The sequence below is a fragment of the Pseudopipra pipra genome, chromosome 5 (genome assembly GCF_036250125.1).
Source record: "Pseudopipra pipra isolate bDixPip1 chromosome 5, bDixPip1.hap1, whole genome shotgun sequence".
NCBI lineage: Eukaryota > Metazoa > Chordata > Aves > Passeriformes > Pipridae > Pseudopipra > Pseudopipra pipra.
In genome coordinates this window covers 44,427,205-44,443,400 of record NC_087553.1, presented here as the reverse complement: position 1 = coordinate 44,443,400, position 16,196 = coordinate 44,427,205, and the positions used below count along the sequence as shown (strand labels likewise).

The following is a 16,196-nucleotide window of genomic DNA, read 5'->3' as shown; positions in this document are numbered from 1 at the left end:
AGGCAGGTGTAAACATATACAGGGGCTTGAGAGACACTGCAGCTCCCAGGAACAATCAGCTAGAGTTCAGTTTTCTGAAAGAGGTCCCTTGGAGATGCAGCTGTGGGATCTCTCAAGGCACTGTGTGGAGAGGTATGGCCAACCTGCTGCTTGAGGAAAGCCTGCCCAAAGGACTTTAGCTCAAGGGTAACACACTTCCATGTCTTAAGCACCTTCATGGGTTGCCTCCTGGGCCCTTTCTCAATCCCATCTGCCAGCATTTCTCCAGGAGCGAAGAGTGTGCTTTGTCCAGCTGCTTTAGATAGGACACAGGGCACACAAGGAGGGTGACATACAACAGAAGGATGGAGAAAGAGGGCTCTGACAAATCATTTAAAATACACTATCATTTTTCAGGGAGCAGATTAATCCACTCTCTGCTTTCTTGATTGGTCTTCTGCAGATGTTTTACTCATAAGTGAATGTTCTATTCTCAAAATACTAAAGCTTTCTGTTAAGGAGTGGCTCAAATTAGCAATAATTTATAATTTATTTTTTTTATTTAAGAGGGCATAAATGAAATTATAAAATTCTTTATAGCATTTTAATTCCTTTCATAAGCATATTTTGGGTTTTGAGGGATGTGGCTAAGTTACAAACCAAATATGTGGCTTAGTTACAAGTACCTTTCATCTTAAAGCCCTTGTGTTTTGAGGCATAGCCAGATAGGATGATAGAATATGTATTATTTTTATAGCTCATATGTTGGGTTGACAGCATGAAGAATGTTTTATCCTTGTGAGAAAATGAAACATTCCTGTCTAATTAAAAAAGGGATTGTCTAAAGGACTTGCTGTAAGCCTCTACATGCTTTTGGGATCCTCTTCCTGTTAATTAGGAATTGTTCTTTATTCTTTTGCAATCAGCTCTTGTCATTTAGGAATTCATAGTGTCATTTCAATTGTAAGTGGTTTACAAATGCCTAAAAAAATCTCTGTGGACTCTAATGTGTTAATGGGATGGGGTAGAGAAGTTATTCTTGTAGTGAGACATTATATACAATAAAAAATATCTCTGGGTAAGATACTGCAGTTCAGTGGTTGATTGTATGGTTCATTCAATATTGGATGAGGAGTAAGAATTCCTTTCAAGCAATGTTTGTCTGTTGAGTTGTTTTGTTTTTGATTTTATTAATGCCTGTGGGAAGCTTATGAAAAAATAGGAAGCCCATTTAATTAAAAAACAAAACCAAAGAAAATAATTCCATTCTCAGAAAAAAAGAATGTTTTCTGAAATAGTAGTTAAGTTTATCTCACTCTCCTTCAGGCTAATGAATGATAACATATTCAGCTGGCAAAAAGTATCTTTAGAAACATGATATCATCACAGCTAAATCTTACTGATTGATCTCATGCAATGAGCAAGACATTTGTGGCAGCCTCATACAAATTACTCTCTCCTTGAACTTCAGATCTACTTTATGCTACTTTTGATTATTTGTCTCATTGTCCCTGGTGAGACATATCTGAAGTACTGGGTCCAGTGATAGGCTCTCAAGTAAAAGAGAAAAAGGACATCTTCCAGCAAAGTCCAGAAAAGGAGCATGAAGGGATGGGAGCATCTCATCCTGGAGGAGAGCCTGAGAGAGCTGAGATTGTTAAGCCTAAACATAAGATGGCTCCGGGGGAATCTTATCAATGTATATAAATATCTGATGGTGGAGGGTAAAGAAGAGGGAGCCTGACTAATCTCAGGAGTTCCCAGTGGCAGGACTGGAGGCAGTGGACACAAACAGAAACAGAGGAGATTCCCTCTCAACACAGGAAAACACCTTTCTACGTGGAGGGTGATTGAACTCTGGCACAGGTTTCCCATAAAGGTTGTGGAGTGTCCATTCTTTGTCTAGCCTCAAGAAGAGGAGGCTCGGGGTGACTTTATCACTCTCTACAACTACCTGAAAGGAGGTTGTAGCCAGGTGGGGGTTGGCTTCTTCTCCTTGGCAGCTAGTGACAGGAAAAGAGGACACAGTCTAAAGCTGTGCCAAGGGAGGTTTAAGTTAGACATTAGAAAGAATTTCTTTACAGAAAGGGTGATTAGATGTTGGAATGGGCTGCCCAGGGAGGTGGTAGAGTCACCGTTCCTGGAGCATTTCACTTACTGCCATGGTCTACTTGGCATGGTGGTCTTTGGTCATAGGTTGGACTTGATGATCTCAGAGGTCTTTTCCAACCTAATTGATTCTGCAATTCTATGATATTTCAAAGTAATCTGAACATGATCCTGGGCAGCTGGCTCTAGGTGACTCTGCTTGAGCAGGGGGGTTGCACTAAGCCATCTCAAGCCTCAGTTCTTCTGTGCTTTTGCCACTGTTTCTGTATTTTGACAAGAGCCAGGACAAGCTGTGGCTTAGCAGTGTTAGTGCTGCTGTAGTTCATACGCAGGCATGAGTTTCTGAAAAAGGCTTTATGCTGAATTACAGACCATTTCCACAATGAAATAGAGCCAAAGACCAGAATGGACAGAACACACATCCAGTCTGAGGCCCTGTACATTAAAAGCCATAATGCCTAGCTCAAATGAATTAAGAGTAAAACAGGATCTTCAGAGGCTGCATAGTCTGTGTCTTTGTCCCTGGGTGGAGTTACATGTGCCTAAATCATTACTGACAACTTTTCCAGTCATTAACGATCCTTACTACTACAAGAGTTTCTTGATATCTAAGTGAAACTTCATCAACTGTTGGCCCTAGAATTCCATTAATGTGACTTGACACATTGATCATTGAGCAGAGTTTATTCACTTTGCAAGACTGTTGCCATTCCCTCCTCAGCCTTTTCTTCTCCAGGCTGAACAAACTCTCCCATTCTGTCAACCTTTTCTCACTAAAGACATAGGAAAAATTCTCTGGGGACTTTAAATCAAGAGAGTGCAACATGCCTGCGTGTTTTCCTCCTAGTCTAAGTGCTACAAAATGAACTACGAGGCTGACCCTTAAAAACAGCCTCTTGTGTGATGTGTGGAATGTACTGAAGCAAATTATCTGGTAAATCCACTTAGAGGCTTTTGGAATGTTTTATCAAGACTAAAAGAAGTGTTTATGTCAAACTATGTGTATGTAAATGAAACAGTGTTCTCCATGAGGGAAGATGGATGTGGCATGTCTAGTCCCTGCTGTCTCTGGGCTCTCTAGCTTGTCAGGCAGTACCTGAGCTTTGGGATGGCACTCCACTGCAGGTTGTCAACTGAGGGCATTTTCCCTTAGTAAAACTGAGAGCACAGGGAGAGCTGCCTCCTGCTCCAGGCACTCAGCTGTCTTGCTAGAGCTCATGGGTGATCTCCTCCCTGGAGGCAGCATCAGCACCTGCACCATGGCTGAAATGCACTTGCCCAGAGGATGCAATGAGGTTAACAGAGGGCACGGAACGCTGTAAAGCCCCAAAGTCATGCCCTTCTCAGTCCTGATGGAGCAGGAACTGCACTAGCCAAGAACTTGAGATATTTTCTTTGCTACCTCAGCGCACCAGGTGAACCTTTGCCTTCAACCACCATGAGCTGCCTGATGACAGTAGAAGAAAGTAAATGGACAAATACAGGGAAAAATAGAAAAGAGAGTAGGGGAAAAATTGTATGAGGAGGATCCCTTCCACCCCATGTTGTCTACTCCCAGTCTTGAAAGATGGATTTTACTTCCGTATTTGTTAAAATACAAAGCTGAATGAGTTATGGATGCACTAAATTTGACACATGCAATTCAACTTTCCCCCAGGGACAGTAATATCTACACAGAGGCAACTTAAAAAAATAAGAAGAGATAAGTCTTATATGCTGAGTTAATGAAGTCTGTAGATTCTATAAAGATAATAGGGCTACAGACAATAAACCAAGAAAAATGGTAAGAATTTGTGATCACAAAAAAAGTTGTTACTGTGGGGAGTAAAAAAGAACAAGGGTCTGCTCTTATGAAAGTCTCAGCAAGATTTTTTCTCATTTATTTCACTTTGAAAACACCTTGAGAAGCAATCTAAGGTATACTCTGAAATCAAAATTCTGCAAAATGAATAGAAATTGACAATACTTTTCAGTATCACCTAATCTGTATTTTTATTCAAGTGGTCTCATTGAATAAAAATAGATAAAAGAGGAATCAGATCCAAAGTACTGAAGTAGATAAAATAATTTAAATGCAAAATGTAGTCAGTTAAAAGTAGAGAGCACATTTATATGTTCAGAAATGTACTGACGCTTTCAATCCCTCTCACATATTACTGAAGCATGCACTATTTTACTCAAAATGCTGTAGTCTAAATCTTTTGTTAAACTCCATTGATTTTAATAGGATATTGCTGTCGTAACGAGGTGCAGAATTAGAAAATAAAATGTTCTAATGCAGGGATTTTTCTTTTACAGACGTGTTTCTGGTGTCCTTCATTGTGCTTTGCTGTGATCTTTGAAATCACCTTCAAAGCCCTCTCTGTGGAGGCTACAGTGTTGTTCCCAATCTCCTTGGAAACACTGTTTCTGGGCATTGACCAGACCCCTTTGGCAGTTTGCAGAGTTTCAATTTCTCAGTATAGCAAGTACATGGGCTGCACCTGTAGATGTTTGTGGGTACGACAGCAGTACAAGCTGCGTGGCAGAAAGACGAAGTTTTAAGTAGAACTTAGTGCCTGCTTTGACCCCCTGTCATGAGACCTGACAATATAGGTGCAAGATCACCTAGGAATGCAAAAGACAAATAGATTTGATAGTTCAACAGAGTGAAAATTATTTGAGACAGGTAAAGGATTTGAGTTATACTTCAGCTGTATGGGGTTTAAAGTTCTTTCTGGCAGAATTTCAATATATTTATAACTTGAGAAAAAAAAGCATAATATAATTTTTAAGTAGTTTGATAAATGAGACATTGGGTAAAAATGTTTATCCTAGAACAGAAAAAAACCCCAAAAGATTCTGTCACAGACCATAAGCTTTTCAAACCATGGCCACCTCACTTGCAGTAGCCGATGAAACCATATTTGGAACCTGCATCAGCTTAATTTTGATTTCCTTTATCACTGTCTTACAAATAACAGTACTGGGTGAAGGTTAGAAAACTGTCTTAATTAGCTTTTTTGATAATGTTATTGAGCCCATGCTTTTTATTTGGGATTCATATCTACTCTCTGCTTTCCTCAACAGCCAGGAGCTAAAAGAGATCAGCAAAGAGTAGGTCTGGAAGAATAAGCATTTGTATGAATAAGAATATAGAAACAGAATTATAGGACATGTTTTGAGTGAAAATTGTAGAGAAATGGCTTGGGGAAAAAAGTGAAATTAAACAGATACATAGATATTTTGTGAGCTTTTGTTACTTTCCAGATTTGAAACAATAATCAAAACCATTTATCACAATGATTAATTTCAACATTTTTCAAAGTAAAATTCTTCACTTTCCAAACTGAAATTATTTTCTCTCCTTTGATTTCACAAAATCACTACACTGTATTAAAAAGACAGCACTGAAAGCATGTTGATTTATGATATTCCTGTAATTAAAAAATAAACCCTGTTCAGCTTGAAATAATTCAACTCTTCGATTTTGCAACATTTTCAAAAGATTCAGTTTGCAATCTGGCCAGGTAATACTACATTTAGTAGTTGCTAGTGAATTAAAAAAGTAAAATAAACTATTTCCTTAGCTCATCTTAGCTTGTAGCACTCGGTAACAACATAAAGAATAAAAGGGGCTTCACTCAGACTAATAATTGGGAAGGGGAAAAGGCCCATAAAGTTTCATAACAAAGCCCTGCTAGTAATCAAGTGTTTGGTACGAAAAGCAGTTGCACTGATTTTGAAGGTAACGTAATCAAAGGTGAAGTAGTAATGATTCACTGATAGAACTGTAGCATAAACAGTCCTGTTTTCTTTAAAGGAAAAAGAAAAAGAGGAGTAGTTTGTTGACTTTTCCTAATAGGGTGGTTAACAATTTTATCCTGAAGTTTTGCTTAATTTATTTGTTTTAGTAATGGTAAAAAAAAGAAGATAAAAAAAGAAAATGCCCTGACATAAGGAATACATCAGTGGAAGAAGAAGGACAGAGTCAGTCATCTTTTCCAGCTTTTACAGGATTTGGGGTCTCACTGGGAGGCAAAACCACACCCAAATTTTATGGAAGAAAAACAATTTAATGAAAAGCCTTCCTGAAATATACATTTTTGGTCCCATTAGTTTTTCTCCATCTAGTGCATCATTCTGGTTTGGGGAATTGAACTTGTACCTTATGGTGTAGCGTAGACTTGCAGGCACTAGTGATCTTTATTTGACTGGAGTAGAAACTCAACCAGGAGAGACCATTTTTCAGTGGCATTGACCCTGCTCTGATGTTCTCCAAGTTGAGTCCTCAAAACAAGTGGTAGCTGCAAGGAATAGAATGTACTTTGCAGTTGGTCTGGGAGTTTATATTACCCAAAAAAATTTTAATGAAAGAATGATGGTAAGAATGCACAGTGCTTCGTGAGACATAAGCAGTTCTCTGAACATTTTTTTTCTTGCTTTTCACAGTATGGGTCTTGTCTTTTTTTTGTACACCTAATTATCAGCTTTGCATTCTCATTCCTTTATTGTTTTATCATTATAATTAATTTTTTTATCATTGACATATGATCATACCATTTGCCACAAATTTCTGCCATAAATCTTTTTGACATAAATCCTCATCTTGCCCCATCCTTTTCCACAGTGGGCAGGGGTCTGAAGGTAGAAGTGGGTTATGATGTTCCCTGCTACAGCCTAAGGCTGATAGCAGCCCCACAGAGTGCCACCTCTATGGATGGCACTGCACAGATATCAGACAGCCATGGTGCAAGAAGGGTCCCTCCAAGTCTCGATCTGTTCTCATAAAAATATGTCAGTGGAGTAACTAGGATATTTTGATGGGATTTCCTCCCCACAAAGCTAGAAGGGGTGATGAAGAGGGAAATGAAGGAGCACTACTCCTAGTTTTCTCATGCACTTTTTCTTTCCTTAGTGCTGGAAGCTGGAGTTACAGGAAGAAAAGCTGCTCTAAGAGATCTTTGATCAATATCTAGAAACTTATTTGACAGATGCAATTAAAGCTGAAAATGAAGGTAGTAGATTCTGAAAAGAGTAGGATTGATCTAGTTTAATGAAGAGATTTGACAAAATTATATAACATGATACAAAAATAGCACTTCTATTCATCTCTATAGTAGAAGAACAAGGCAACTTACTGTGCAATTGAAAAAAAAATCATTTTAAAACTCATAAAAGAAAATATGTTGTTACACAGTATGCTGTTAGACTGGAACTCCTCACAATTTCTATCACAGGCAGCTTTTGGCTTGGCTGACCGTTACTTGCTGGAACAGCTGAGAGAGCTGATAGTAAAACTCTGAAATAAAATAAATATTTAATGTGCAGAGGCACACATACGAATATTAAATCATATATTCTTATCTTTCGTAATCTGCTTATAACAGAGGTAAGTGGATTTTGTTTTCAATTAAATCTAAAATAAATCAATAAAAGATGCTGCTCTTCAATGGAACCTGTCTTTGTTTGTGTGAGATGCTTGTAAAAATAGTTAGTTTTCCATTCTACTCTAATTTCAGGCCTCTTACTTAAAGTATATGCCCAAATAATTGGACAATACGATTCTAAAACACATCCTTAGTGTTTAAGATGCCAATACAAATAATTTACAATGACTCCACAACTCCACAATAAACTCTAACAATAATAATAAACTTTTCTCTACTATTTCATTTTCTGTGCAGGAGGCATTTTTTGTTATATTTTTATTTAATGTTTCTAGACTTCTATATTCACATTTTTTACTTAAGTCGAGGATTTTATTTTGTATGTAAAATACATTTAAACAAAATTTTTAGAGTGGAGGAAAGGGATGAATCTCCAACTACCTCAACTTTCCCATGATTAAAGAAGTCTCTAAGAGAGTGGCAAATGGATAACACTGTTAATTTCCACCAATTTCTGTTTTACGTTTGTTGTGTCTCTCTGCCATTCCCTGTTTATCTGAAGTGTCTAAATAGGACACATTGGCAACCATCTGCCACAGATTTTATTTTCATTGCAGTGCACTAATAGCGAAGTTGTTTACCTCTGAGGGCTTTACCGATAAAAAAAATTATCTAGTAGTGATTGCATGTGGGGTGGCTGCCTCTGCTGCTGAGAAGGGCTCATAGAAAGAACACGGGTTTCCATCTAGTGTAATGAAATTAAAATCCATGTTCAGCTGACTCACGTGCCACATGTGGTAGCTGTGTGTTTGTTTGCTGAGTGTGGACTGCACGGACAAATGGCTCTTCTATCACTGGTTGGCAATGGAACGAAATTTAGATGAGACCTTCAGGTGAGGTCCACCTCTGCTGCTCATCACCACTCCTGTGCGTGTAGCTGAAGGTGCTGGGGCAGGAACAGAGCAACGGAGGCACTGAGAGATTGCTGTGAGGGAAAGGCAAAAGATCACCTCCAGTTCAACTGCCTTCTGCCCAACCTCTGGGCATGGAGGAGGCTAGAAATTCCTCAGAGAAAAAAAGACTTCTTCCAACCTCTCAAGCAAGGAATAAATCAACAGCTAATTTTGAAAATATTCTCATTGGCAAAATGCTAAATTTGTCTATTACACAGTGTTGCTGGCTGGCATTTAAACAAATTTTATACAAATCTGGTTTTCTGCCTTCTTGTTTTATTGGTGATATTCTTTAATTAACCATGTGAGTCTGATTTTTTGTCTATTTCTTCCTGTTATTCAATACAACCATTCCAGTTTATTTTATACATGCCATTATAATAACATTAAAATATATAGCCAAATATTTTATTTATTTCTGTCTACCTTAAAATGGAAGTCAGTTTGCAATTATGCATATAGATCTTAATCTTCACAATTATACATAAATCTTAATCACATAGGTGTACAAACACTTAGCTTGGTAGAAAGGGTACAGAGCACTGAGCAGGATTAAATAGACCAGAAGGCATTAGCTGCTTTCCAATGCATTTTCTTTCAACAAGTAGTTCCAGAAAAACGAACATGAAATAGTGCTCTCAGTAACAGAAGACCTTACCGGATGTTACCTTTTCCCACTCAGGGCTTCTGACAGGCTATTCCATCAGTGAAGAGCTGTGTCATTTGGTGATGCAGATGCCTGATCTTCTCATTCCTATCAGCAGTGGAGTTTTCATGGGTGTTCCCTGATCTGCTTCACTGAGCTTCAGCATTTCTAAAAGGTGATTTGACTTGGCCTGAAAGACCTCTCCCGGACCAAAGAAATGGATTAAGAAATACCTGGAATAAGAAGTGCTTCACATGAAGTGCTCTGGGAATGTGGGAGAGGTGGCAATTTCCAGGCAGGAGAGACAATAAATTTGGTGCAGTGAGTGGTCTTTTCACGAGGCAGAATAGGAGGCTGAAGGTGACGCCTGACTGTAGGCTTAGCATGGACTTTCTTGGGAGTGTCCTCCAGACAGAGCAGTCCTGAACCATGGCTACACTGAGATGGTGACCCCCCCAACATGACCCAGACTGTCCTGACATGGAAGGCCTCTGTACTGTTACAGGGAGCAGTGATGACCTCACTTCTTCTCACTTTCCTCTTGTGCCACATCATTGTCATAGCTTTTAGGAACGCAGTGTATTGCAACCTTTCTGTTACATGTGCTGTATCCACAGGTCACCTGTGTGTGTGTTGCTTGACTTGCTGTTGATCCTCTCCCCTTAGCTGTCTGGAGTGAAGACTAGGGCTGGACTGGTTTGCTAAGCTCTTCATCCCTTTTATGTTGAAGGGTTAATACAGGAAGGATCTAGCAGGGATCCTTGCTATCTGCACAGCTACGAATACTCTGTGTTCTACTCAATGATGAAACTGGAAGCACTAGACAAAAGAAAATAAATCTTGTAGTAAAGGGACTCTAGAAATAAATATACTATGAAACCTTTTATTACATAATTGTAGTCTGAATTCACATTATTGGTGAGAGGAGGTAAATGAAGAAGAATGGAGAAACTAGGTTGATGGTGGTCCCACCTTTGGAGTAAGTTTTCTGAATAGGTGTTTGCTCTGTATTTTCACTTGGCCTTCCTATGTAAAGTTGGTTAATGCATATTTTTGCTATATCTGTCTTAGAATCACAGAATCTGCCTCTGGACCTTACACACTATTCTTCATCTGCATTGCTTCACTAAAGTGGTACAGCTCTGAAAGATCAATTCCGAGGTATGAATTATCCAAGCAACCCATGGCTTAGAATATATAGTTTTAGAAGAAAATTAGTAAGAGCTTATATAACAGGTCACTGAATGTAAGACTAAAAGGCAATTTAGTACGGAATCTGTCTTGTCTAACTCTAGCTGTCAAAGCTAAATTAGGAACACACAGGGGAACTAGACTAGATAGTAATTTAGTTTCTTTCATACAAGGGGAGAGAAAGAGACACCATCACAGAGCAAATGATTATTAAAAAATATGTATTTTAGATATATATATATATGTATATATGATTTTATATATATATACACACACACACACACACACAATATATATTTTAGATATACTTCACTGGCTTTGGAAAATCCTAGCTGAGCATCTTAGACTGGGTGGCTTCTGAAGCTTGTAGACAGAGATAAGAAGCCGAATAGCCCCCCTGTAATCCAGGAGGAAACAGTTTGCGACCTGCTGAGCCACTTGGATCCCCACAAGTCTGTGGGACCAGATGGGATCCATCCTAGGGTGATGAGGGAGCTGGCAGAAGAGCTTGCCAAGCCGCTCTCCATCACCTACCAACAGTCCTGGCTCACTGGGGAGGTCCCAGATGATTGGAAGCTGACAAATGTCATGCAATCCACAAAAAGGGCTGGAAGGAGGACCCAGGAAACTACAGGCCTGACCTCAGTGCTTGGCAAGATTATGGAGCAGATCATCCTCAGTGCAATCACACAACAGCTACAAGATGGACAAGGGATCAGACCCAGACAGCACAGGTTTAGGAGGGGCAGGTCCTGTCTGACCAAACTGATCTCCTTTTGTGATCAAGTGACCTGCCTTGTGGATGAGGGTAAGACTGTGGATGTGGTCTGCCTGGACTTCAGCAAAGCCTTTGACACCATCTCCCACAGCATACTCCTGAAAAAGCTGGCAGCCCACAGCTTGGACAGGGGCACTCTGTGCTGGGTTAGGAACCGGCTGGAGGGCTGAGCCCAGAGAGTGGTGGGTCAGATTTGGCCTACTTGGGTCCCCTCCCAGGATCTTGCCCTCAGTTGAGGAAGGAATGTTACAGTGTTGATGCTGCGCTCAGCTGTAGCAAAACCACTGATGTGTTATCAACACCCTTCTAGCTACCAATGCAAAGCACAGCACTGTGAGGGCTATTAATGGGGAAATGAACTCCAACTCAGTGAGACCCAATACATAGCCATTGCTAGCAGTAATAACATTTGAATAATTGAGATAACAATAATATTAAATAATGAAGAAATCCTCCCTGAAGAATCAGCAGAAGTGTGTCATTAACTTACCTACTTACTGTTTCCCAAATTCACAAAGTCCAAATATCTATACTGTTCCTCTGCACAGAGATTGTGGTTTTACTCTTCTTGTCTGGTCAGTAGGATACAGGAGACAGTGGTTTGAGGTGTTTGGAAATTAGGTTGCTTAAATCTGTCTGTCTGTCATGTCTAAATTGACAGAGTTATAGATGAAACACATTTAATCCAAAAAGGAGGGATCAGTGTCAATGAAAAGACACAAGCTTTCATTTAGAACTGAGGAGTGGTTGTTTAGCAGTGACTGGAGAAAACATGGAAATGCTGATGTGGAATCCAGAAAGTCTTTCCAATATTTATTGTTTCCCTGCTTTTTATTTTAATTGTGAACTTAAGGTTGGTGCAAGTGAAGCACACTAGTCAAAGCATATTACTGGCCGTAACACAATGGCAGACATTTCTAGCTGCAGTGAAATTAGAAATGCTTGTTTAAAACTTTCTCTCAACATAAACTCCACTATTACAGAGATAAAAGACAAATTTTCTGGTTTCAAAACCTAATAGCTTAGTTGAGTGAATATTTGTGAAAGGAGTTATTCAGGAGCTATTAAAAAATGACACTTAGAAAATTCTGGTAGACCAACAGGGTTGCTCAGCTCCTAGGAAACAACAGCACTGGATCAGCAATATGCTCTGTGCATCAAGAAGGTATGTTGCTGGTTCCTTCTGCTTAGTGACTGTTCTTTTGTTTGAGAGCTGTAAAAAGAATTAATGAGCCCACGGTATTCCTTCCTGTCTTTGTAGTAGCACAAGCAGGATGCACTGAGACTATGAGAAAGGTGACATTTCTATTACTTAGTTTGTGGTCCATATAGGTGGCAACCCCAAACACTGGTAAGAGAGTATCATGGAGAGCATGAGAGGAAGCTGCTGCAGCTCAGCATGCCATGGGCTGTTCTCCTAGCTGCTCCTCTGCCATTTTTTGAGAGTTCTGGAGATGCACTTGCTGTTTCCTCCAGAGCCATAGATGAGGAAAGAAGGGCTGACTACTTCCCTCCAGCAACTAAGAGTATTTCTTCTGAAATCAGAGGGATCTGCAATATATCAAAAAGAAAGCTACTCTGGCTTTCTTCAGTGGGGTTGTGTGGCAATGGATTTGCCATATGCAGGATGGAAGAAGTCCTGTCAGAGATGGACTAGTGAAGAAAAAGAAGAAAACAGCTCAAATGTTATAGAAACAGAAGTTTTTAATGTGGTTTAAACAGGTTTCAAAATGGCTTTTTGTATTTTCTGCAAGGTTACCGCTTCTTCTTCCCGACACCCCCTGTGAGAGACTTGTCTCCCATACAGGAGTGTCCTGGGAAAGTGTTCTGAGGTGTTTCTTATTGGTCCCTGTTAACCCCTTCCTGTTGGCTGTTGACCCCTTACCTGATTGGTTTTTTCTGTGCCCCTGAACTTGTGATTGGCCCCCTTTTGACCCTCCTAAAAGCTTTATAAACCCCTTCCCCACAATAAACTCTCTCTTTTGTCCGTCCCTCCCTGGTGGTTTGTGTGGGCTCCTTGCGAGGTCGCCGGCCACGTGCGGGGGCGGGGGGAAGGGCATTCACCTCGCAGGTAATGGGGCTAGCAGCCTAAGGCCTGGAGGTCTCCCCCATCCCACTAATCTGTTGTAGGGTTGCTGGGCTCTTCATACTCCTTTGCTGTGGTCCACTGAGGGTGATAGTCTTGCAGGTGATGTTGATACCTGCCGCATTTCCCACATTTCTGCTGCTGAATACCCAGAAGCTGTATTCTAGTAACTATGTGTTTCTAAAAATGGATTGCAGCTCAACAGCATCACCTATGCAAGTGGATGGGACTTTTGAACACCGACAGAGTGGCAGACTTCAGTATCTGCCCACTTCATCCCTTGCCTATTCTGCTTCTCTGCTAAATCCAGTGCTGCTGGGAAGCACATTTGACATGTTACACAAAGGCAACACAGAGCTTTAGTACATGTGATATTAATGTAGCCAATATCAATAGTTTACAGTGGAAAACTGATGAGTCTTTTACTATTTGAAGCTAGTATAAAGAAGTCCAATTAAAATCAAGACTATTGGTCCACTAAGCTGAAAAGAATTGCCTAACGTGTGAATTTTGCTTAAAAGCATGAAATAGTTTTCTGAGCATTAGTTTCCTCAAAAGAAAGGCATCGCAAATTTTATAGTATTTTTTTTTAAGAGCAAGTTTCACATTGCTCATGGATAAGACTTCTTGAGCCAATAACACTTTATTCCTCCTCGTACGTTTCTATTCTTCTGGAGGATTGTTTCAGATATATTTCACAGAACCACAGAATATGCTGAGTTGGAAGGGACTCAAAAGGATCATTGAGTCCAATTCTTAGCCCTGCACAGGACCATTCCCAGGAGTCACACCATGGGCCTGAGAGCACTGTCCAAATGCTTCTTGAACTATATGAGGGTTGGTGCTGTGACCACTTCCCTGGGAAACCTGTTCCAGTGCCCAACCAAATTCTGGGGGAAGAACCTTTTTCTAATATTCACCCTAAACTTCCCCTGACACAACTTCAGGCCATTCCCTTGGGTTCTGTCACTGGTCACCACAGAGAAGAGATCAGTGCCTGTCCCTCCTCTTCCCCTTATGAGAAGTTGTAAACTGCAATGAGGTCTCCCCTCAGTCTCCTCTTCTCCAGGCTGAACAGACCAAGTGACCGCAGCGGCTCCTCATAAGGCTTCCACTCAAGGCCCTTCACCATCTTCATTGCCCTCCTTTGGACACTCTCTAAGAGCTTAATACCTTTCTTATATTGCAGTGCCCAAAACTGCACACAATATTCAAGGTGAGGCTGCCCCAGTGCAGAGCAAAGTGGGACAATCCCCTCCCTCGACTGGTTGGAGATGCTTTGCCTGACTGTGCCCCCAGGACACGGTTGGCCCTCCTGGCTTTCAGGGCACTGCTGACTCATATTCAACTTGCCATCAACCAGGACTCCCAGGTCCCTTTCCATGGCACTGCTTTCCACTCCCCAGTCTGTACAAACATCCAGGGTTGCCTCATCCCAGGTGCAGAATCTGGCACTTTCCCTTGTTGAACTTCATACGATTGGTGATTGCCCAGTCCTCTGATTTGTTGAGGTCTCTCTGCAGGGCCTCCCTGCCTTTGAGGGAGTCAACAGCTCCTCCCAGTTTTGTGTCATCTGTAAACTTGATTAGTATCCCCTCCAGTCCTGTGTCCAAGTCATTTATGAAGACGGTGAAGAGCATAGCCTAAGATGGAGCCCTGTGGAACCCCACTAGTGACAGGTCACCAGTCTGATGTTCCCCCATTCACTGTTACCCTCTGTGGCAATTGCTCACCCACCATGTGATGTGTTTATCCAGCTGTGTGCTGGACATTTTGTCCAGAAGGATCCTGGGAAAGACAGTATGGAAAGCTTTACTGAAATCCGAAAAGATTATATCAACTGACTTCCCTTGATCAACTAGGTGGATTACCTTGTCATAAAAGGAAATCAGGTTTGATAAGCAGGACTTTCCTCTCATGAAGCTGCGCTGGCTGTGACTAATGACTGCATTGTCTTTCAGGTGTTTTTCAAAACCTCCCAGAATAATCTTCTCCATAACTTTACCAGTCACTGAAGTGAGACTGACAGGTAAGTAGTTTCTGGGCTTGGAGATATATAACCCAAATTTAGAATTTCTTGTTTCTAGGAAGTTTGGCCCCTTCAGATCTTGCTCTTGATGTTTGGTTTGTTTTTTTTTTTCGTGCACACTCAAAAATATAATGTTATTTCTGCAATTTAGAGAGCAGTAAACCATTTTCACATGCACGTATTTCCCCAGACTCTCACAGTAACTGAAAGGAACTGACATTTTTGTCAGCTGCCTGCTTTGTGCAAAAAGAATGCAAAGAAAAGTAGCAGAAATGTCAAGTTTAGGCAGCAATGGAGGCTTCATGGGTTCTACAGTTTGGAATACTCTCTACCATGAGAACTGCCCTTCAGTGACTCTCAGATACCAAAGCTTTTCTGCAATTTAAAGACCTTGGGTATTTTTGTAATATGTTGTGATTGCTGAAACCGTATTTTGTGATGAACATCTGTGGTTTTTACTGTGAACACTTCCCTCTAGTATTATGACTATTATGACTAAATGTACCCCATAAAAGTTCAGTGCCAAAGACTGATCCTGTGGACAAGCCTCAAATCAGGGAGCTACATCTGTTGCCACAGGAATAAACCTTCTCTTCCATCTGTGAGGAGGCCACACAGCCTGTTTCTGCCACAATCCCGCATACAGAAGAGGGGCCTGATGCTTGTCCCATTGGTAATTTTGTGGTCTGGTGGCTTTGTACTGTCAGATTCTGGGATAGGTTTCACAGGTGTCTACACCTGAGCTAATTGTAGGGACTCCCTTTGTAGTCAGCAGATTCATATAGGGCACATAACTCGTATTGGACAAATGCTTCTCTTTAACAGCTATAAAGGAAATCTAGATAACCAGCTCAAATGTAGACATCAGCTAAAGAGCTGACTGTGGTTGTCTGCTGAATCTCACCATGGGTATGCTTTTCTGCTTCTCTATTGCTCAGCTTCTGCATTTTGGAACCTGCCACATGCAGGTTTTTTAAGGTTGATGTCCAGGCTCAGTACAGATGGAAGCATATCTGATTTGCTTGTCTAGCTGATTTGCTGAAACATATTCCACCA

The 16,196-nt window shown here is 40.7% G+C and overlaps 1 long non-coding RNA gene across 1 annotated transcript; it reads right to left on the bottom strand.

The window, feature by feature from the left end:
- Nucleotides 1–10,451: 10,451 nt before the first annotated feature.
- On the bottom strand, nucleotides 10,452–14,864 carry LOC135414735 (uncharacterized). Its single transcript, XR_010430808.1, has 2 exons — nucleotides 13,143–14,864; nucleotides 10,452–12,607 (listed from the first exon to the last, which is right to left on the bottom strand). It is a non-coding gene; the product is annotated as an uncharacterized LOC135414735 (long non-coding RNA).
- Nucleotides 14,865–16,196: the final 1,332 nt, after the last annotated feature.